This window comes from Pinus tabuliformis, chromosome 1_1 (genome assembly GCF_031772625.1).
Source record: "Pinus tabuliformis cultivar Carrire ecotype Pingquan chromosome 1_1, CPIR1, whole genome shotgun sequence".
NCBI classification, from domain to species: domain Eukaryota; kingdom Viridiplantae; phylum Streptophyta; class Pinopsida; order Pinales; family Pinaceae; genus Pinus; species Pinus tabuliformis.
In genome coordinates this window covers 137,458,289-137,479,860 of record NC_142297.1, presented here as the reverse complement: position 1 = coordinate 137,479,860, position 21,572 = coordinate 137,458,289, and positions in this window count along the sequence as shown.

The window sequence follows — 21,572 nt, the reverse complement described above, 5'->3', positions numbered from 1 at the left end:
ATTGGTTGTGATTCATATTGGCTGACTTTGATTTCCAAAGGTTGATTATGGTTGACAATGGTTAATCAAGGTAGCCGAGAGTTCTTGATGGTTGACCATGTTGAATAGCTTTGATAAGGTTGACCATTGTTTGTTAAAATTGTAATTTTACGCAGCACGGTGGTTTTTGAAAACCATCCCGGTCTCCCCGCACCACTCTTGGCAAAGACTGTACGAGCAGGAGGAGGCTCCAAACACATTCACTTGCCGTCACGCGTCCCATGTACGAACGCCCAAAAACCACTTTCCCCGGACAGTAAAGTTCGTTTGAGTTGTGTGAGGTTGGTGTGCGAATTGCGTCCGATCGGGTCAACACATGTGGACTCACTCCAACCTGCCAGAACGTTAATCTTACCCTTACCGTCGGCTTCTAATTAATGCATTTAATGCATAGTCATAGTTTTAGGTAGAAATTTTAAATTTTAATGTTTTTATTACTTACGGAGGTATGGGTAAGTCCTTTTTTATTTAATTTTGGTTGCACGTAAGTATGGGGAAATTAAGATAGGTATGGGCAAGTCAACGTGTGATTAAGTTTTTGTTGTTTTTTATATATGTAATTTTGTGTTCATTTTGTGTGTGAAGTGAAATGAAAAAAAAGCAGAGCACAGCAGTGCCATGAAAAAAAACAGAGCTGGGGTTAATTGGTGGATATGTAATGCATCAAGCGCAGAAGCGTGAAAAGGATGAAAGAAGTTTTTTTTGTGATTGAAATGTATTCTCCGGCATTATGAATATAATGAAAATATAAGATTTTCTTTTACAGCAGTAAAAGTAAGTTTTCATGTAAGGAATTTCTATTCTTACAACAGTAAATGTAAATGCTCTTTTACAGTAGTAAATGTGAATGAAGATTTTACACAGCAGTGTAAAAATCATTTTGTAAAAGAGAGACTGAGTTTGTTTTGTAAATTCCTCTCTGCACAGAGGATGAAATATGTAACAGTCTTTTGTTTTAATCAATAGAAATGCTTTATGGTGTTGCAATGGTCTCTTCTGAGTTAATTTGGTTTTAAAGAGGTTCTCTGCAAAAGATCCTGGACAGAAGAAACAGAGAATTGTCTCTGTAGTGAATTTTATTTGGTTTTGGTATTTTCTCCATTAAAAATACCCAACAGTGGTATCAGAGCAGGACCAGGCTCTTTAAAGAAGTTAAAGAAGCTGAAGGGAGAAGGTTGTTGCTGCAGCAAAACCTCTCAGGCAGACAGAAGACTCAGACAGCGAAGGATTCAGGTATTCCCCAAAAGCATTTCTCTTGTTATTGCTGAAGACAGTCAGTTTTTTTTTAAAAAATCACAGTCAAGGATTTAAAACCATAGTTCAAGATGCAAGGAATGGCAAGCACAAGCATGGGTATGTTCAACACCCAGCTCCCACACTTTAATGGGAAGAACTATGACTACTGGTCTATAACCATGAGAGCTTTGTTCATCGCTCAAGATATATGGGAACTAGTAGAATATGGGTTTGAGGAACCAGCAGATGAAAATGAGTTCAATGCATTAACTCAGGGAGAGAAGGATCAACTGAAGCTCAATAGGAAGAAGGATGCAAAGGCCATTGTCTTGTTGTATCAAGCAGTGGACCAGAGTATATTCCCAAGGATAGCAGCAGCTACAACATCACATGAAGCATGGCAAACTCTCAAGACAGCCTATCAAGGCATGGAGAGAGTGAAGATAGCAAAATTGCAAATGCTGAGAAAGGATTTTGAAAACTTGAAAATGAAGGAATCAAACAACATTGAATCATTCTTCACTCATGTGATTGGTGTAATCACACAAATGAGAACTCATGGAGAAACCATTGAAGATAGGAGAATAGTGGAGAAAATATTGAGGGTTTTACCCTCAAGGTTTGATGCCATAGTCACCACCATTGAAGAGACAAAGGATCTCTCAAAGTATTCAGTTGATGAGCTACATGCATCACTGATAACTCATGAGCAGAGGTTGAGTAGGAATGAAAACTCATCCCTTGAGCAAGCCTTCAAGACCCAGATGTCCTTTGGAAGAGGAAGAGGTCAAGGAAGAGGAAACCGAAGAGGAAGAGGCAGAAGCCAGAACAGAGGTGGAAGGAACAACCCAGCAAATGCACAAGGAAGAGGCAGCAATACAAATCAGAACCAAGGCCAAGGCAGCAGCCAACAAAGAGAACAATATCATGCTCAAGGACAAAGGTATGATAAATCTAATGTTCAATGCTATTATTGCAAAAAGTATGGACATTATGCTAGTGATTGTAGAAAGAAACAGCATGATATGAACAGCAGACAAAATGCAAATGTTACAAGAGAAAACAGCAGTCAAGAAAATGTACTGTTAGCTTGTAACATGGCTGAAACACATAGTGAGGACATATGGTTTTTAGACTCAGGTTGCAGCAACCATATGACAGGGAATATAGCCCTCTTTTCAGCCTTAAATCAGAGGTCACACTAGGAACTGATAGTAAAGTGTCTGTTATGGGAAAAGGGGAGGTAAAAATACTTACAAAGCAGGGAGAAAGGAAAACCATAGCAGATGTCTACTATGTCCCCGGAATGAGATGTAACCTATTGAGTGTTGGACAGCTTATCCAAAAGGGTTACAATGTTTATTTTGTAAATGATGTGTGCACCATCATGGACATACCACCCAGCAAAAGATGCATTGCTGAAGTGAAGATGACAAGGAACAGAATGTTCCCTCTTAGAATAAGAGCAGACTTGAAGAACAAGAAGGAAATGGCAGCAGTCACCCAAGAGGCCTTCCAAAGCGTGCCAAAGGATGAGAACTGGTTATGGCACTTGAGATTCGGGCATCTAAATTTTGGAGGTCTAAACTTATTGAGCAGAAAAGGAATGGTAAGAGGATTACCATTGATAGAGAAGCCGGACAGCCTTTGTAAAGGTTGTATATTGGGCAAACAACATAGAGAGAGTTTTCCATCAGAGAAAAGTATAAGGGCAAAGGCACCCTTAGAGATTATCCACTCAGATTTGTGTGGACCAATGCAAGCTCCATCATTAGCTGGCAGCCTATATTTCTTGACATTCATTGATGATTTTACAAGAAAGACTTGGATATATTTCCTCAAGAACAAAAGTGAAGTCTTTGAGAAATTCCAAAACTTCAAAGCACTTGTGGAGAACCAAAGCAGGCTGCATATAAAAGTTTTGAGAACTGATAGAGGAGGTGAGTATATCTCCAATGAATTCCTAAAGTTTTGTAGAGAAAATGGAATTCATAAACAGTTTACAGCCAGGTACACCCCACAACAAAATGGAGTTGCTGAAAGGAAGAACAGAACCATCATGGAGATGGCAAGGAGCATGTTGAAGGCAAAGCATTTGCCAAATGAGTATTGGGCTGAAGCTGTACATTGTGCAGTTTATATTTTGAACAGGTGTCCTACAAAGGCAGTCATGAACAAAGTGCCAGAAGAGGCATGGAGTGGGAGAAAGCAAGTAGTCACCCACATGAGAGTTTTTGGGTGTGTGGCCTATGCACACATTCCGGATCAGCTAAGGAAGAAGTTGGACAGCAAAGGGGAGAAGTGTATCCTTGTTGGATATAGTGATGAATCCAAAGCCTACAGGCTGTATATCCCATCTACCAAGAAATTTTTTGTAAGCAGGGATGTTCAATTCATTGAAGAGGAAGCTTGGGATGGAAGCATAGAGAAAACAGTGAACATTAAAATCTGTTTGCCTCATGATGAAGATGAAGAGGAGGTGGCTGAAATGAATCCCCAAACAGCAGCACCAACACAAGAACAGCAAGGTACACCATTGAGGATCAATGAGAGTGCTTCTCCAAGCACACCACAAGGAGGAAATTCAAGTGCATCTTCAAGCACTTGCACACCAAGTGAACGAGGTAAGAAGTTTAGAAATTTAAGTGAGATTTATGAAGAAGGAATGAATTCCTTATTTGCCTTGTTTTGTCATGTTGATGATCCTATCCATTTTGAAGAAGCTATTAAAGATAGGAAATGGATAGAAGCTATGGATGAGGAGATGAATGCCATAGAGAGAAACAAAACATGGGATTTGGTTGAGCTACCAAAAGGCAAAGAAGTCATTGGTGTGAAATGGGTCTACAAGACCAAGAGCAATGCTGAAGGCAAGATTGAAAGGCATAAAGCAAGGCTGGTTGTCAAAGGGTACAAGCAGCAGTATGGGAGAGATTATGAGGAGACTTTCGCCCCGGTTGCAAGAATGGAAACCGTGAGAGCAGTGTTGTCCATAGCAGCTCAAAACAAATGGAAAGTCTACCAAATGGATGTGAAATCAGCATTCCTAAATGGAGTGTTAATGGAAGAGGTCTATGTGGAACAGCCTCTCGGATATCAGAAGAAAGGTGAAGAGCACAAAGTGTGCAAATTGAAGAAAGCTCTTTATGGGCTGAAGCAAGCGCCAAGAGCATGGTACAGCAGGATAGATTCATATATATTGGAGAATGAATTTGACAAATGTGAAGGAGAACCCACAGTCTACATCAAGGAAAAGGATGGTAAAATCTTAATTGTTGTCTTGTATGTAGATGATGTTATTTTCACTGGAAATGATATTTATCTTATTGAGAATTTTAAATCAGTCATGAAGAATGAATTTGAAATGACTGACATGGGTTTGTTGAGATACTTCTTAGGCATAGAAGTAGAGCAAAATGAAAAAGGAATTTTTATCTCACAAGCAAGATATGTAAATCAAGTTCTGGGCAGATTTAACATGCAAGAATGCAAGGCAGCAATCACTCCCACAGTGATGGGATTAAAGCTCAGCAGAGAGGACAGCAGCAAGGATTTTGATCCTAGTTTGTATAAAAGCATTGTGGGCAGCCTTATGTATTTAACAGCAACTAGGCCTGATATTATGTATGCTGTTAGTTTGATTTCCAGGTTCATGGAGAGGCCAAAGGAGGCACATTGGCAGGCAGCAAAGAGAATTTTGAGGTATGTCAAAGGCACTAAAATGTTTGGAATTTTATATCATGCCTCAGAACATTCAGATTTGGTTGGGTACACAGATAGCGATTGGGCTGGAAGTGTAGATGATCGGAAGAGCACTTCCGGTTATGTTTTTAATATGGGTTCAGGAGCCATTTCATGGGCTTCTAAGAAGCAGTCCATAGTAGCATTGTCTACAGCAGAGGCAGAATATGTGGCAGCTACAGCAGCAGCATGTCAAGCAGTTTGGATGAGAAGGATGTTGAGAAGCTTAGGCCAAGAGCAGGCAAAAGCAACAGTGGTCTTTTGTGACAATAGCTCAGCTATTGCTTTGTCAAAGAATTCAGTGTTTCATAAGAGAACGAAACACATTGATACAAGGTTTCACTACATCAGAGAATTAGTGAACAATGGAGAAATTGTCCTCGAACATTGCAGGACCCAGGAACAGGTTGCAGACATCTTGACAAAGCCACTGGTTCAGAAGAGTTTCGAATTTTTGAGGAAGTGTTTGGGAATGACCGAACGTGCGGCTGTTAAAATTAAAGGGGAGTGTTAAAATTGTAATTTTACGCAGCACGGTGGTTTTTGAAAACCATCCCGGTCTCCCCGCACCACTCTTGGCAAAGACTGTACGAGCAGGAGGAGGCTCCGAACACATTCACTTGCCGCCACGCGTCCCATGTACGAACGCCCAAAAACCACTTTCCCCGGACAGTAAAGTTCGTTTGAGTTGTGTGAGGTTGGTGTGCGAATTGCGTCCGATCGGGTCAACACATGTGGACTCACTCCAACCTGCCAGAACGTTAATCTTACCCTTACCGTCGGCTTCTAATTAATGCATTTAATGCATAGTCATAGTTTTAGGTAGAAATTTTAAATTTTAATGTTTTTATTACTTACGGAGGTATGGGTAAGTCCTTTTTTATTTAATTTTGGTTGCACGTAAGTATGGGGAAATTAAGATAGGTATGGGCAAGTCAACGTGTGATTAAGTTTTTGTTGTTTTTGATATATGTAATTTTGTGTTCATTTTGTGTGTGAAGTGAAATGAAAAAAAAGCAGAGCACAGCAGTGCCATGAAAAAAAACAGAGCTGGGGTTAATTGGTGGATATGTAATGCATCAAGCGCAGAAGCGTGAAAAGGATGAAAGAAGTTTTTTTTGTGATTGAAATGTATTCTCCGGCATTATGAATATAATGAAAATATAAGATTTTCTTTTACAGCAGTAAAAGTAAGTTTTCATGTAAGGAATTTCTATTCTTACAACAGTAAATGTAAATGCTCTTTTACAGTAGTAAATGTGAATGAAGATTTTACACAGCAGTGTAAAAATCATTTTGTAAAAGAGAGACTGAGTTTGTTTTGTAAATTCCTCTCTGCACAGAGGATGAAATATGTAACAGTCTTTTGTTTTAATCAATAGAAATGCTTTATGGTGTTGCAATGGTCTCTTTTGAGTTAATTTGGTTTTAAAGAGGTTCTCTGCAAAAGATCCTGGACAGAAGAAACAGAGAATTGTCTCTGTAGTGAATTTTATTTGGTTTTGGTATTTTCTCCATTAAAAATACCCAACATTGTTGACAAGTTAAGTGAGGTTTAAGAGACTTGATTAAGGTTTATCAAAGTTGACCATGGTAAATGATTAATGAAACAAGGTATTTATGTTACAGTAATCTAATAATGTCACATAATGTTGATGATCGTTACATTGTTACATTCATGTTAGGTAACATTCATGTTAGGTTAATGTTGACCAAGATTGACCATGGTTATCAATGTTTAACCATAAATAAAGTTAATGTAGTTGTCAACATAGTAAAATCCTTTATAAATGTGGTTGTTACCCGAGTAAACCTAGGCTAACCAATTAAGTCTATTAAACCTAATAAACTTACATTATATAAATATTGTATAATTATTTTTTATTTCCCACTTTTATCGTCAATATTGTTTCTTTGGAATTGGCTTCTAGAATAATCATATAGTTATGTTATATATATTTATACAACAATCTACACACCTAGATAATGTATTTAATTGAGAGTATATCTCTACCAAACTTAAAAATTAAGATCTAATAAATAATCTTTTAATTGAACGACTTAAATATACTTTACAATAATCAATACATTATATGATGTGGAATATCCCATATTAGATGCATAACAAGTAAAAGTTAATATTTCCAACACCTATTTCTTAATATTTTTTCTCATATATATATATATATATATATATATTTCTCTAGCCATTTAAAAATATTATAGATTTTAAACTCACAAAACTTTCTTAACCTATATAAAAGTGTGGTTCAAAATATAACTGCTTCCAAATTCATTTTTATATATATGCTCTTTTGTTCAAACTAATAATTAGTACTGCACTTCCATTTTTAAGCCTCTCATGTACTATCTCCGACATGCTAAAATTACACCCATTTTTCATCTTGTGAAATGCCTTGATTAGTGCATCCTTAAAATCGCTTTTTAATCCACTCAAGTGGTTGATACATTAGAGAAGCGCAGTGCCAGAACCAACTCTACACGTGACAGCCACTATGAAATTGACGGCTAATAAGAGACTCAGTGTTTTATACAAAAGTCAAGAGCACTCCGGACATAGCTACTAAACTCGTAGTTTTTCTTCAATTGTATAAGTCTGCAGCGCATCTGCTCATTAGCAAGGGTTCTAGCTTGTGTGAGTTGTGAAGGAACTTAATGTTTATGACCGTTGCAATTGAAAATTAAAATAAAGTAATCGTTACATCCTCCCAACAATAAAATTGTTAAAGAAAATGAAAGAAAATCGAACAATTAGAGGAGACTCCAAGATCACACCCAACATTCGGAATAATAGGCAAACCTTAATGATTGGGAATGGTCCGATTAATATTGGGAAATGGCGTGGTTAGAAACAATTTAATTATGGAGCGATTAAAGAAAAAAAGTAGAGTCCTAACTTATCTGGAATTTTCATTTTTTTCAAGTATTTGAATTTGATTTATTTTCAGTGTATTGATACAAAAATCAGGCGGCTTCTGACCTAACTACTAAACTTGAAAAACAGGCTTATCTGCTCACCAGCAACGGTTCCCGCTGATGTAAGTGGTGAAGAAACCCAATCTTTATTACCCTTGTATTTGAAAACTAAAATAATCATTAGATCTGGCCAAAATTAAAATAGTTAAAAAAAAATGAATAAATCTTTAAAAGAAAGTTGAGCAATTAAAGGAGACTCCACAATCACACCTAGCATTTGAAATAATAGGCAAACCTTAATGATTCAGGATGGTTTGATTAGTAATGAGAAAACATGTGGTTAGGAACTGTTTAATTGGTAAGCCATTGAAAAAAAAGGAGTTCTAACTTATCTGGAATTTTGAGATTTTTACATTTTTGAATTTGATTTCTTTTTGGAATATTTGAAATGGTTTAAAACAATAAAACAATTCTAATTTTAAAAATTAAGTGAAAATAAAGTCTATTTCCTACACATTCTGCTGAAAAAAGACATTAAAATGATATAAAAGCCCGGTGGCACACTGCATCCACCAGCTAATGAGATGCCTACCACCTGTCTCCCATGTTTAACCATGAAACTAACTCGTTCCTTTCAGAACACTAGTAATTCGAGCATATTTTAAACGGGCCGATGTTTAAGGGTAAGGTAAATAGCCAAAGTTAGCCACTTCAATACAACCGTGGGTAGGATAGGAGGCGAGGTGGGCGACCTTTCACCCTCACTGGAGTTATCTATTTTCTTCCATCGTCCATTTGCCAGGTTGAGCACCACACACCCGGCCGCAAATCTTCAATGCTCTTTGCATGACTGAAGATGACTTTTTCATATTTTGAAGTATGATAAAAGTATAATTTATCATAATTGGTAATATAATAAAGTAGGTTAGAATTTTTTTAAATTTTCAATAATATGACCATTTTAGAGATATTTTATATTATATTACTTTTAAATGCATATTTTATATTATATTAATTTTATTGTATTTAAAATGAGATGTTATTTAAATATTAAGATTTTGAGTAAATTCTTAATAATGGCATAATATAATAGGGAGATACTAAATTCTATAATATTTTATTAGAATTTTCTTTATAAAATTTGAAAATATGCTAATTATAGATTATATACATAACTTTTTGTATTTTTTGTCCTATCAATTTAATTAGCTAGCTATCAAGCCCAGGGGAGTTTTCATAATAAAAAAATTAGTTGTTTTTAAAAAGAAATGTTAAACATCTATTTTCAGTTAAATAAGTAAGACGTTAAAATATATTGACATTTTAACAAAACTTAGAAATTAGTGACAGAAAGAGGAAACCTAAATTAAAATACCATATATAACATTAAAATTTGAGAAAAACATAGCATTTTGTTATATATTGACGAAATGGATTTCAATTCTTATATAATGAGTTGAGGTGATATTGACCAATACATACTGAATAATTCAGAATTATGTATTAAATAGATTTGATTTTTTTTAAATATATAATATATGATAAATCGAAAAATATGATAATTATATATGCTAGTTACAACATTTGAGAGACATTTGATAAATAATAAGCTCGTGAGGAATGACAAAAGGGTCCATAAATGATTAATATGTTTCAGGGGAATTCGAACATTTTCCTTCACGATCTTGTACGAGGATTTAATAATCCTTTACAAAGAAGGTTGCGAAAATAATAGAATGCGAGGAAGAGGCTGCCAAAACTGCGGTTTAAAGCAATATTAAAAGTAATTTTACAGTGTAGGAAGCGCCATGTGAAGGGGAAAAGGAGGCCGAATCATCACTGTTTACAAATATATATTTTTTGAAACACAAAACCTTCTTCCGCAAATGGTTTAATTTAAACGAAACAAAACAAAAACCTTTAAAATTCAGAAAGAAAAAAACAAAAGGCAGTTGCAAACAAGAAACCTCCGATGGTAAAACCCTTTAAATTTATAAAATAAAACAAAACAAAACTACGACGTCCAAGGCAGTTCCAAACAAGAATCCTCTGACGGTAAACCCCTTTAAATTTAGAAAGAAAAAAAACAAAACAATGACGTGCAAGGCAGGTCCAAACAGGAAACCTCCAAGGTCGCAGAATGCACTCAAAATTATGCAAATCAACATTGTCATCATTGTTTGATAATCAAATTTGGCATGACACAGGTAGAACCCGCTGCGTCGATCCACAAAATTTGTTGCTTAATTGCAGGTTATGGATTTTAGGAAAAATTGCATTATCCGCAAAGATTCCAGAGGATTTATTTGTTAGATATCAGGGTTCTTTTAAAATCTAGACACAGCATTGAAGTTACATAGACTAATGTTGTTGATCCAAAATGGATCTTGTATAAAAACCTTTAAGTATAAAGTCATCATCTGATTAATGGCGGAAAAACCCAAAATCCAAAAGAAACGGAGAAGCGCATCATGGATGTCCCATAGCAGTTGGATCCACGAGATCAACGGATGAGATTCAATCGCATCGGAAGAAGACAGCGGCATATCAACCTCAGCGTCAAGCGATTTGCAATCAAGCGATGACATATGAACAATTGATAAGCACGCAGATCAACGATAGAAGCGAGACTATCACATCGCAAATCTGCCAAAGGGAGGACTTACCGCAAGCCAAGGGTTCATGCGATATGCGATTTCGATTATTGCATCGCACCAAACCAATGGGCGATAGTTATCAATGGAAGTGAGTAAGTAACAACTCACCAAACCAATGGGCTATAGTTATCAATGGAAGTGAGTAAGTAACAACTCCCACCAATGGACTGTCCTCATAGCGATAGTTATCAATGGAAGTGAGTAAGTAACAACTCCCACCAATGGACTGTGTCATCATAGTTCCACACAAGTCTGTATACACTAGCTCAAGCAACTTCCTTTGAAAAAATTTCACGGCGTTTCTTTCTCAAGATGCAACACGCACAAGTACTAGCAGGTTTTTTGATGGGAGGTAATCCTATAACCATATGTTTCTGTTGCAACAATATTAAACCAAAAAAGTGGAAGTGCTCAAACCGCATGCCATAGCCAATAGCCAATAATCATTAGAACATGCAACTGTAAAAGAACTAAATTGATAACTATAATTCATAATTAGAGGAAATAGTATGTTCCTCATCATCTGCGCCTTTCTGCTCAAATCCTTTCTTGGGGGTTTGCGATATATAACACACTCTTGTATTTGAAAGATAACTCTTCATCCGTTATGTGTCAATTAACCAACACTTATCAAATTATGTTTGAGATTAGGGACATAATATACCTCTGAAATTGTCCTCCACTCCCCCTCTTTCGTTAGAATGTTGACCACTCCTTTTCCATCTACATCCATAGTCTTATCAGTGCTAAACTTTACCTCTGCCTTCACGGATTGATCCAAATTTGCAACCAAATTCTTGTTGCCTATCATGTGGTTACTACAACCACTACCTACCTAATAGCCAGACAATATCGAAAGTGCATGGTATGGCAAGCTAGGAATATGGAGTCAGTATTCTTTGTAGTGACATTAGCTCTCTGGTTCCCTTGATCAACTAACCTCTTCTTGCATTCATGGGGACAGTGACCAAATTTATTGCAATAATAACATCTCACCTTTGATTTACCAAATCTTTGATTATTGTTGAACCTTTCGTTGTTTCTCCGACTTTCATGTTCATGCTCTTATCATCCATCTCTCTAACCACCATGCCTTTTGCTTCTTCCTCTTCCTCTTGATCTACTTTTGCCTCGACCTCTGTCTCTTGAAATAGAAACCTGGATTTTGAAAGTGGTTTCTAAAGTGGAATTCTTATTTCCATCTATCATTGCCTCATGTGATATAACTGATCCCATCAACTCATCAAATGTTAATGATGTCAAATATTTTCTACAGCTGCTACCACGACATCAAATTTGGTAGACAAATATCTTAGGACCTTTTCAACCACTCTTTGATCTCTAATTTCTTCACCATAAAATCTTAACTAATTTAAGAGATTCATGACCAAATTCATGGACGAATCGATGTCCTATTCCTCCTTCATCTACAGACTTTCAAAATCTCTCATGGTATTTTGTATCTTAACAATATTAACTTTGGCCATACATTTATAGTTTGTCGCCAAGATATCCCATGTTGTCTTTGCTGAAGACGTGATCATAATCTTCTGAAACACTGCTTGGTCCACTCCTTGTTGGATAAATTGCAACACTTGTGCGTTCTTCTTTTTGTCTTTCTTCTATAATTCATTCTCTGCATTACTGAGGGTTTTTTCTTCTTTTTCATTTTTATGTTCTGAAAAACCAAACTAGAGATGATTCTAAACATCATGAGCTTGCAACGTGGTTACCATCTTAATGGACCATACATCATAATCATTACTTGTGAACGGTGAGAACTATGGCTGGAAATTTGAGAAAGTCATCTTTCTTCAAAAAAATCTCTTATAAAACCCTAAATTTCTCCTTTTATAAGCTTTACAAAAATCCTTTTCAAAAAACCCCTTATGAATGAACACTTTTTAATAAAAACCTTTTTTTTAATCTTTTTTCCATATATAAAAAATATATTTTAAAAGAAAATTATATATAGGAAAACCCTTTTATAAAAAACGATCTTTATATTAAATGTTCCTTTGAAATACCTCCATTCGAATTATTTATAAAAATTAAACCAACTCTCTTAAGTACTACCCACCCACCTGAGTAATACTTGGCAGGTTCGACCTTTTACGCTCACGGTCAACCTGACGTTTTTTTCGACGGCGCTGTGGAGCGTTAATCCACCAAGAAATCAAGAATCACAACTTTTCCCCATTCAACACAGTTTACGACATAGAATGACAGAGAGGTGGTTCGTTGCTCAACTTTGTGCAACGTATTTGCGAGTTTTGCTACTTGAAAATATAGAAAAAATCACTTGGGTTTTAACTTGTCTCTCTTTTTCACTGGTTCTGATATCAATTTGTTGGAAAGGCAGAGGTGGAAATGCAGAGGAGCAAAAATACAAATTTCAGACAAGACACATGAGCTGTAGCTCTTTTATTAATGACACAAAACTTGATGATTACAATAAATCAAGTGAGCGATATTTGTATGTTTCCAAATAACTACTCACTAAAATAATCTAACATGCAACCACACACTAAATTTGACTATCACTTAAATTGACTTGACTCAACACTCAGTTAACTAACTCTCTAATTTTAGATTATTCTCCATGTGAAAGTAATTAGATATTTTAACATTACTTTGGCTGTTTTCGGTGTATCAGGGACTTCGGTAGTGGCTCCTGCGAATTGTTCTTCCCAACATTACGTTTGGGATCATATTTAATACACATGCATGACAGATAGGTCGTGGTTGATTTCATTGATGAATATGCATGATTTGGCCAATATGATTCGAGACAACTTAATGGAAATTGTCATATACAAACAGGGTAGAACATGCGTTAATTAGCAAATACTACGTAAGGATTAAAAGATCGATTTACAAGCAGGTGGTATACCATACCTATTTTGAACACGACCAAATATTTGTTTCTCCATAGTCTCCTGTCAAGCCATCACACTCACAAGTCCATAGGATGAGAGAATTGTTAGCGACAGCGATGGAGCCAATTTTGGAAAGACAACAACGGGTGAATTGTTGTAGATAATGCAGAATATGTAAATTAGGAGAGAGTCGGTTCTTAGAGTTTTAGATTAGGAATTAGTTTCTATTTCTTAGGTAATTGTTGTAACTTCTCTACTTGTTTGAAAACTATATATATTTTTTTATTGTAAGATGATTAAGGTAGAGCATTCTTCCAAGAGACCGTCTCTAGGTGGAACTCCTCACTTGTAAGTTGTCTAGTTTATTAATAAAGTTGATTCTTCCATTTTTAACATGCTATCCAAGCTCCAGGGCTGGTGCATCAAAGACAATATATTTTGATTGTATAGGTAACGGAACAGAGGCCCCTAGTGGCTGGTGTGAAGAAGGCTTCGTATGGTGAGGAGGCGAAGAAACACAGATTTTTTTATAAATATTATTCACATTCACCATTTCTTTTCCTGAACGAAGAAGAGTGCTGACCATCATTGATTCCAGAGGGAAAATCACAGTGATTGGTCATTCCCTCGCAGCGATTCTGAGCATCGTGCCTGGTAATCGCGGATCTGGGAATCAAGACCTCGATGATCCCTTGACTGTGGTCATGCCTAATCAAGGGCATTGATGCGTGTTGCTGTGCTATAGTTAAATGAGCTATTGGCAAATTCATGGAGGCTGTGGTGGCACCATGGGGGCTGCGGATCAATGGATCGGGATTCGGTGGATCACTATGAGCCACAACACTAGCACATTGATGATTGAGGAGAAATTCAGTGTCTCCTGCAATTTCAAGGGAAACGTTTACTTTGATTCTTTTCTCTCATTTCCATTTTAGTTTAAATTCATGGATTCTCCGACACAAATAGATAATTAGATTGGCCACAACAAGCAAATTTGGTGCTTTTATTGGTTGATATCTTCATCTAGAAGCATTGTGCTACATTGTGAAAAACTACTGCGGATTGAGGTTTATGTAGTTTTTTTCTCACAGTTTCGTAGCCTACAAACTGATTTTGGGAAGAATTTGAAGAAACATTCTCTTGAGTGTGGCTCAGTGAACTACATGCCGACCATGAAGAAGAGGCAGCAGTCTAACGTGTGCAGTAGTGGGACGACGTGGTAAGAATCGGTGGTGCCTCCACACAGGCTCAGAGGTACCTTTGTGTGTGAGGCCGAGAACAGTTTCTGATTGGAAGGCCATTAAAAAAAGTCAAAGGCGGGCCTTGAATTTCGAAGGCCAGTTTAAAAACAAAAAACCTCTTGTTGGAATATTAATTCCAACTGCTGTGTAGCAGCAACAGCTGTTTTACTTTATTCATTTGTCTTTATCCGGCGCCCCACATTTTTCCCCCGATCTGTTAAATCACCGCTATTACCATCTTTTCACCGTTTGCTTGTTTGTGTTCCCAAAGGAGGAGGAAGATCAGATCTGGGCTCTGCGCCATAACAGCTCACCAAACAGCATTAAAGAAGAAGCATGGCCGAGAAGGAAAGTACCAGCCGCAACATTTATCAGTCTTGGGTTTCAGCACAACCGACTCAAGAAATACAGCAAGAAATCAAATCTGTTAATTATGAGCAGCAGATATTTCATCAGCAAGTTAAGGCGGTGAAGAACCTTTCTCGCACTATAAATAGAAACAGAAACGGAATTAAAATATATAAGAGAAAGATAGAGAGCAGAGGAGAGCACGCAGCAGCGTGAGTATAGTTTTCTATTAGTGAATATGGAAACGCAGCACACAGCAGTGTTAAGAGTTTAGCAATATAGCGCAGCAGCGCTGGAATGTAATTTCTGTGTTTTTAAGAAAGAATGTGCAGCAGCATGAGCTCACATGAATGAAGCCATTTTGCACAGCAGTGCTGAAATTTTATGAGATAGTTGTTGTGTGGAACTGAAGCGTTCCTGATGTAATCCCTCTGTCAAGAGGAAGATGCTTTTCAGCATAGTTTGGTGAATCCCTCTGTTGAGAGGAAGATGCTCTTTAGCATAGATTGTAAATCCCTCTGTTAAGAGGAAGATGTTTTATAACAGCTGTTGTAATCTGTTAGGAAGATCCCTCTACGTGAGGAAGACTTAGTTTTATGTGTTGGTTTACTTTCATAAATAGAAATTCCTTTCTGTGCGTTTTTGTTTCACCAAAAGTTATTTCGTCAAAATTTTCTTAGTTGCTGAAACAGCTCGTAACTCAAAAATACTTGACGTCAAAATTTTTACGTTGTTGAAACACCGTTGCTGAAACACCTGTTTCAGCAACTGAAAAAAAAAAACTGTGTTGCTGAAACACCGTTTCCAGCAAACGAATTTTTCTGTTTTTCTGAGTTAAAAACAGAGTATTTTCCTGTGTCAAAACCAGAATGTTATTTTGATCAGTTTGTGATCCTGAGGCAAAGTGGAGTATTATTTTATGCTCGGTTTTGTGTTTTTGAATTATCAGAAAACAGAGTATTTCTCTCTGTTCATATTTCTGTTGTTTCGGAATTTATCAGAAAATTCTGAACAGTGGAAACAGAGGATTTTTCCACTGTATTCTGTTTGGAATAACCAGAAATTCCCGACATGGTATCAGAGCTTGACCAGGCTCTTTGAAGACATCAAAGAAGCTGAAAGAAGATTTGTTGCTGCAGCAAATTATCCAGCAGAGCGAAAACGCTGTCAAGGTATTTTTCAGAATTTCTTTTGTGTTGTTGTTGAAGACACAATCAGTTATTTTAAAATACTCAGTCAAATGGCAAGGTCAAAGAAGAAAGTCACCAATCCTGCTAAGAATGTGTCTCCCTCTACTCCAAAAATAGAAGACAATCAACTTGAAAGCATTCTATTTGAGGCTTCAAGACTTAATGGAAATTTTGATATGTGGGAAATAAAAATGAGGACTGTCTTACAGTCTCAAGGGATTGAAATTTGGGAATCAGTGATTGATGATAGCAAGATGGATAGAGAATCCAAGGAGTGCAATGCAAAAGCAGCAAAGACAATTTTGGATGGGCTGCCTGATTCTTTAAAGAAGAATATAGGAAAATATTCATCAGCAAAGGATATATGGGACAGACTTCATGACCTTCATGCAAAGGGAGCACTGACCACGACAATCAGTCAAGAAGGAAATTCTGAACCCATCATAGAAGCTGAAAATGAGAAGGTTGACCTCATCAAACTTCAAGTACAAGAAAGAGATGAAGAGCTCGCCAAGCTTAAGAAGGAACTTGATCAAAGCAAAAGGAAGCATCTTGAAGAAGTCATATCCATGACAAATTAGTTGAATAAAGCAAGGAAGCAGGAAGATATCTTGTCAAATCAACTTGAACAAAGGCACAAGAGAGTGAACAAACTTGTAGAAGAGATTGGACAGTACAAGGTAGAGGTCTCCTCCCTTAAGTCTGAATTACAAGAAGCCAGGAAGCAGGCACAAGAAGCTGAGAAGAGAATGGAGAGAAGTCAAGCAAAAGATGAAGAAATCTCCAAAATGAAGACAGATATTATCTCTCTTAAAATAGTAGCAGCTGAAGCTACTTGTAGCAAGGAAGAAACTGAGAAACAACTTACAAAGAAGAATGATGAATGTGAAAAGTTAGAAGAAGAGATTGTCCTCCTTAGAAAAAAGGTTGAAGGGATGAACAAGATCATGAAGAGCTCTCAAGCCTTGGATGATATGCTCAGCTATCACAGATCTCCATATGATAAATCAGGACTTGGGTATGTAGGTGAACCCTCAAACAAGTATGAAAATGCTTTAAGCAAAGGAGATGTGAAGAAAGTAGAAAGAAATTGTGATGCCCCTAGTTCCAGCAAAGGCAAGGAGCAAAATCAAGGCTGCAATAGAAGAAATTCTACTCCAAGTAGAAAACTAGCTCCAAGAAGAAATGTTGATGACGACAAAGATGCGAGAGGCAATGGTTATCAGCAAAGAATTTCAAGGCAGAAAGGCTTCGGAAGTACATCAAGGAAACCTCCATATACCAGGTATCAAAGTTCATTTTTTGGTTATTGTTATTGTTGTTCAAACTTTGGTCATATGGCAAAAGACTGCAGAGCAGCTCATAGAGATAGATGTTGCAGTCTCCGACAATCTCCAAGAAATAATTTCACAAGAAGAAATCATGAATTTTTATTCATGAACAATGTTGAATGTTTCAAGTGTCATAACATTGGGCATATGGCACGTGACTGTAACTTGACATGGGCCTTTACACAAGCTAAACCCATGCAAAAGAAGAAAGTTACACAAGTATGGAGGAGGAAGAAAACACAGTCCGAAAGTCCCTTGAGCTCTCCAGCCGATCTAAGTTTCTTTTGAGAAGATTCTGCCAAAAGAAGATAATGCATACACTAAAGGGGAGCCTGTAATTTTTTTATCATTATTGCTGAACTGTATTGACAGTCATTCTTTGATGAAGATCTTCTTATAAGGAAGAGATATGGAATTAAATCTCCCATGACAACAGAGAAGGAGCAGGTTGCTGATATTCTGACCAAACCATTGGATCAGAAAAGTTTTGAGTTTTTTTTATGAAATGTCTGGGTATGATTGAACGCCCAGCAGTTGAAATTAAAAGGGGAGTGTTGGAATATTAATTCCAACTGCTGTGCAGCAGCAACAACTGTTTTACTTTATTCATTTGTCTTTATTCGGCGCCCCACATTTTTCCCCCGATCTGTTAAATCACCGCTATTACCATCTTTTCACCGTTTGCTTGTTTGTGTTCCCAAAGGAGGAGGAAGATCAGATCTGGGCTCTGCGCCATAACAGCTCACCAAACAGCATTAAAGAAGAAGCATGGCCGAGAAGGAAAGTACCAGCCGCAACATTTATCAGTCTTGGGTTTCAGCACAACCGACTCAAGAAATACAGCAAGAAATCAAATCTGTTAATTATGAGCAGCAGATATTTCATCAGCAAGTTAAGGCGGTGAAGAACCTTTCCCGCACTATAAATAGAAACAGAAACAGAATTAAAATATATAAGAGAAAGATAGAGAGCAGAGGAGAGCACGCAGCAGCGTGAGTATAGTTTTCTATTAGTGAATATGGAAACGCAGCACACAGCAGTGTTAAGAGTTTAGCAATATAGCGCAGCAGCGCTGGAATGTAATTTCTGTGTTTTTAAGAAAGAATGTGCAGCAGCATGAGCTCACATGAATGAAGCCATTTTGCACAGCAGTGCTGAAATTTTATGAGATAGTTGTTGTGTGGAACTGAAGCGTTCCTGATGTAATCCCTCTATCAAGAGGAAGATGCTTTTCAGCATAGTTTGGTGAATCCCTCTGTTGAGAGGAAGATGCTCTTTAGCATAGATTGTAAATCCCTCTGTTAAGAGGAAGATGTTTTATAACAGCTGTTGTAATCTGTTAGGAAGATCCCTCTACGTGAGGAAGACTTAGTTTTATGTGTTGGTTTACTTTCATAAATAGAAATTCCTTTCTGTGCGTTTCTGTTTCACCAAAAGTTATTTCGTCAAAATTTTCTTAGTCGCTGAAACAGCTCGTAACTCAAAAATACTTGACGTCAAAATTTTTACGTTGCTGAAACACCGTTGCTGAAACACCTGTTTCAGCAACTGAAAAAAAAAAAAAAAACTGTGTTGCTGAAACACCGTTTCCAGCAAACGAATTTTTCTGTTTTTCTGAGTTAAAAACAGAGTATTTTCCTGTGTCAAAACCAGAATGTTATTTTGATCAGTTTGTGATCCTGAGGCAAAGTGGAGTATTATTTTATGCTCGGTTTTGTGTTTTTGAATTATCAGAAAACAGAGTATTTCTCTCTGTTCATATTTCTGTTGTTTCGGAATTTATCAGAAAATTCTGAACAGTGGAAACAGAGGATTTTTCCACTGTACTCTGTTTGGAATAACCAGAAATTCCCGACACCTCTTTGGGGTTGTAACATATTTTTTTTTTAACTTGGGTTATATCAAGATTCCTCTGCTGGGTTTCTTAAACAAAAAGTTGGGATTGTAAACAATGTTGGGCCCGATTCAAAAATGGGGTTAAAGCATATTTTTTTCTTTTTTTTAAATGTTGGGTGCGCTTGACTAAGGTTGGAGTCATTTTTTTTTAATAAAAAAAAACAAAGAGGATATTTTCCAAAGAATTGTTTTATTTAAGTGATTATGTTTGAAATTTCTCCTTGGATCTGGAGATAGGTAAATTTTATATTTTTTGAGGGAGACGTGTGAAGATGAATAATCAAATGGTAGAGGCTTATCCGAATGAGAGAAATAAGCTCGATGGTTCCAATTATTCTAATTGGAAATTTAAGTTACACACCATGTTGGAGTGGCAAAATGCATGGGTGACTGGGAAAAGAGGGAGAATAAGACAAAGGTGCTGCTCAAATTCTCTCTGAAAGATTACATTATTCCTCATATTCGAGAATGTAAATCTGTAGCAAACATCTGGAAAACTCTCAAAGACTTGTATTAGATCAATAACACAAATCGCCTATTGTTTTTAAAGAGCAAGATTCTCATGAGTGGCAGCTTCCATATCTCGTATCAACGAGCTTAAGAATAAGCTATGTGACATTGGTGAAACAATATCAGACACCAATTTGGTCACGATTACCATGAATGGCATGACTGACGGCTATCAGATGTTCATCACTGGGTTGAATGCGAGAAAAAAAACCCCAAGGTTTGAAGAATTGACAGTGATTCTAATGTAGGAGGAGGAATGGTGGATGACCCTGAAACCCCAGAGCTCAGATATTTCCCTAATGGAAAATAAGAATCCCTTCATAGGAAAGGAAAGTGCAGTACACAAAAGTGCAGGAACCCCACAAATAAATTCACCTCCATCTCAACGTATGTCTTGAAAGATAAATGATTCAGGACCAGAATAACATAAATGATTCCAGACCAGAATGTTTTTGTTGCAGTAAAATTGGTCATATATCTAAACATTGTCGGAAGAAGAAGTTTGATGAAGGTCAACAAAGACACAAGAAGCATGTAGGTCATTTTTTTGATGAAGAAAATAATAACAATCTCAGAATGTTCGTATTTGATTTTGCATCTTCTATTGAGGATGATGAAGCAAAAACTTGGTTTGTGGACTCAAGATGATGAAGGATTATGAACGTTTGTGGAAGCTCCTGAGTCCACAAACCAAGTTTTTGCATATACTGTTGTAGTATCTCATGGTCTTTAAAGTATTTGATGAAAAGCCTTGTATTTGAAAAGTGTAGTCTAGGTGTCAATTTTTTAGACTTTTTTTTGACATCTAGTGCACATATTTTTAGTGTTTCCTTAAATCCAAAATCAAGTATGTTGTCTTGCCCAAAATTTTATATGTTGTTTGAAATCGGGTTAGAAAATGTGAAAATTATAATTTTATAATTTTAAGTTATAGATGGTTTATTTTAAGTGAGTTAAATTTCATTTTATATTTATAAAAGGTAATCTATTTTAATTTTTAATCAAACAAAAAATTAATAAAAAATAAAAAATATCTAAATATGTGTTAAATTTTTTTCCAAATTATTATTTTTAAATATTAATAATATGTGTTTTAAAATGTATCTTCATTTTTAAATTATTTTTTTGAGATAATCTAGAATGAAATTGGATTTTCCAATAAAAACATTATATATATATATATATATATATATATATATATATATATATATATATATATATATATAATTTGATAAAAAAAATTGAATACCTATATATATATATATATATATATATATATATATATATAATATATATATATATATATATATAATGCTAACAATTATTCTAATCATATGATATCATATATTATTTATTTAAGAAGTTAGGTTTTAAGATAGCTTGGCTTACTTTAGAAAATATATTAATAACACCTAAAGCATGGAGTTAATCAACAACTTAATTAAGTAACTCACTTATACATTACGATATTTAATATTTTCTTAATGTAACACATTATCCACAAGAGAAGTAGGATTTAATATATCCAACACACCTCCAAAACCCTATCTTAATAAGTATGTTTTCT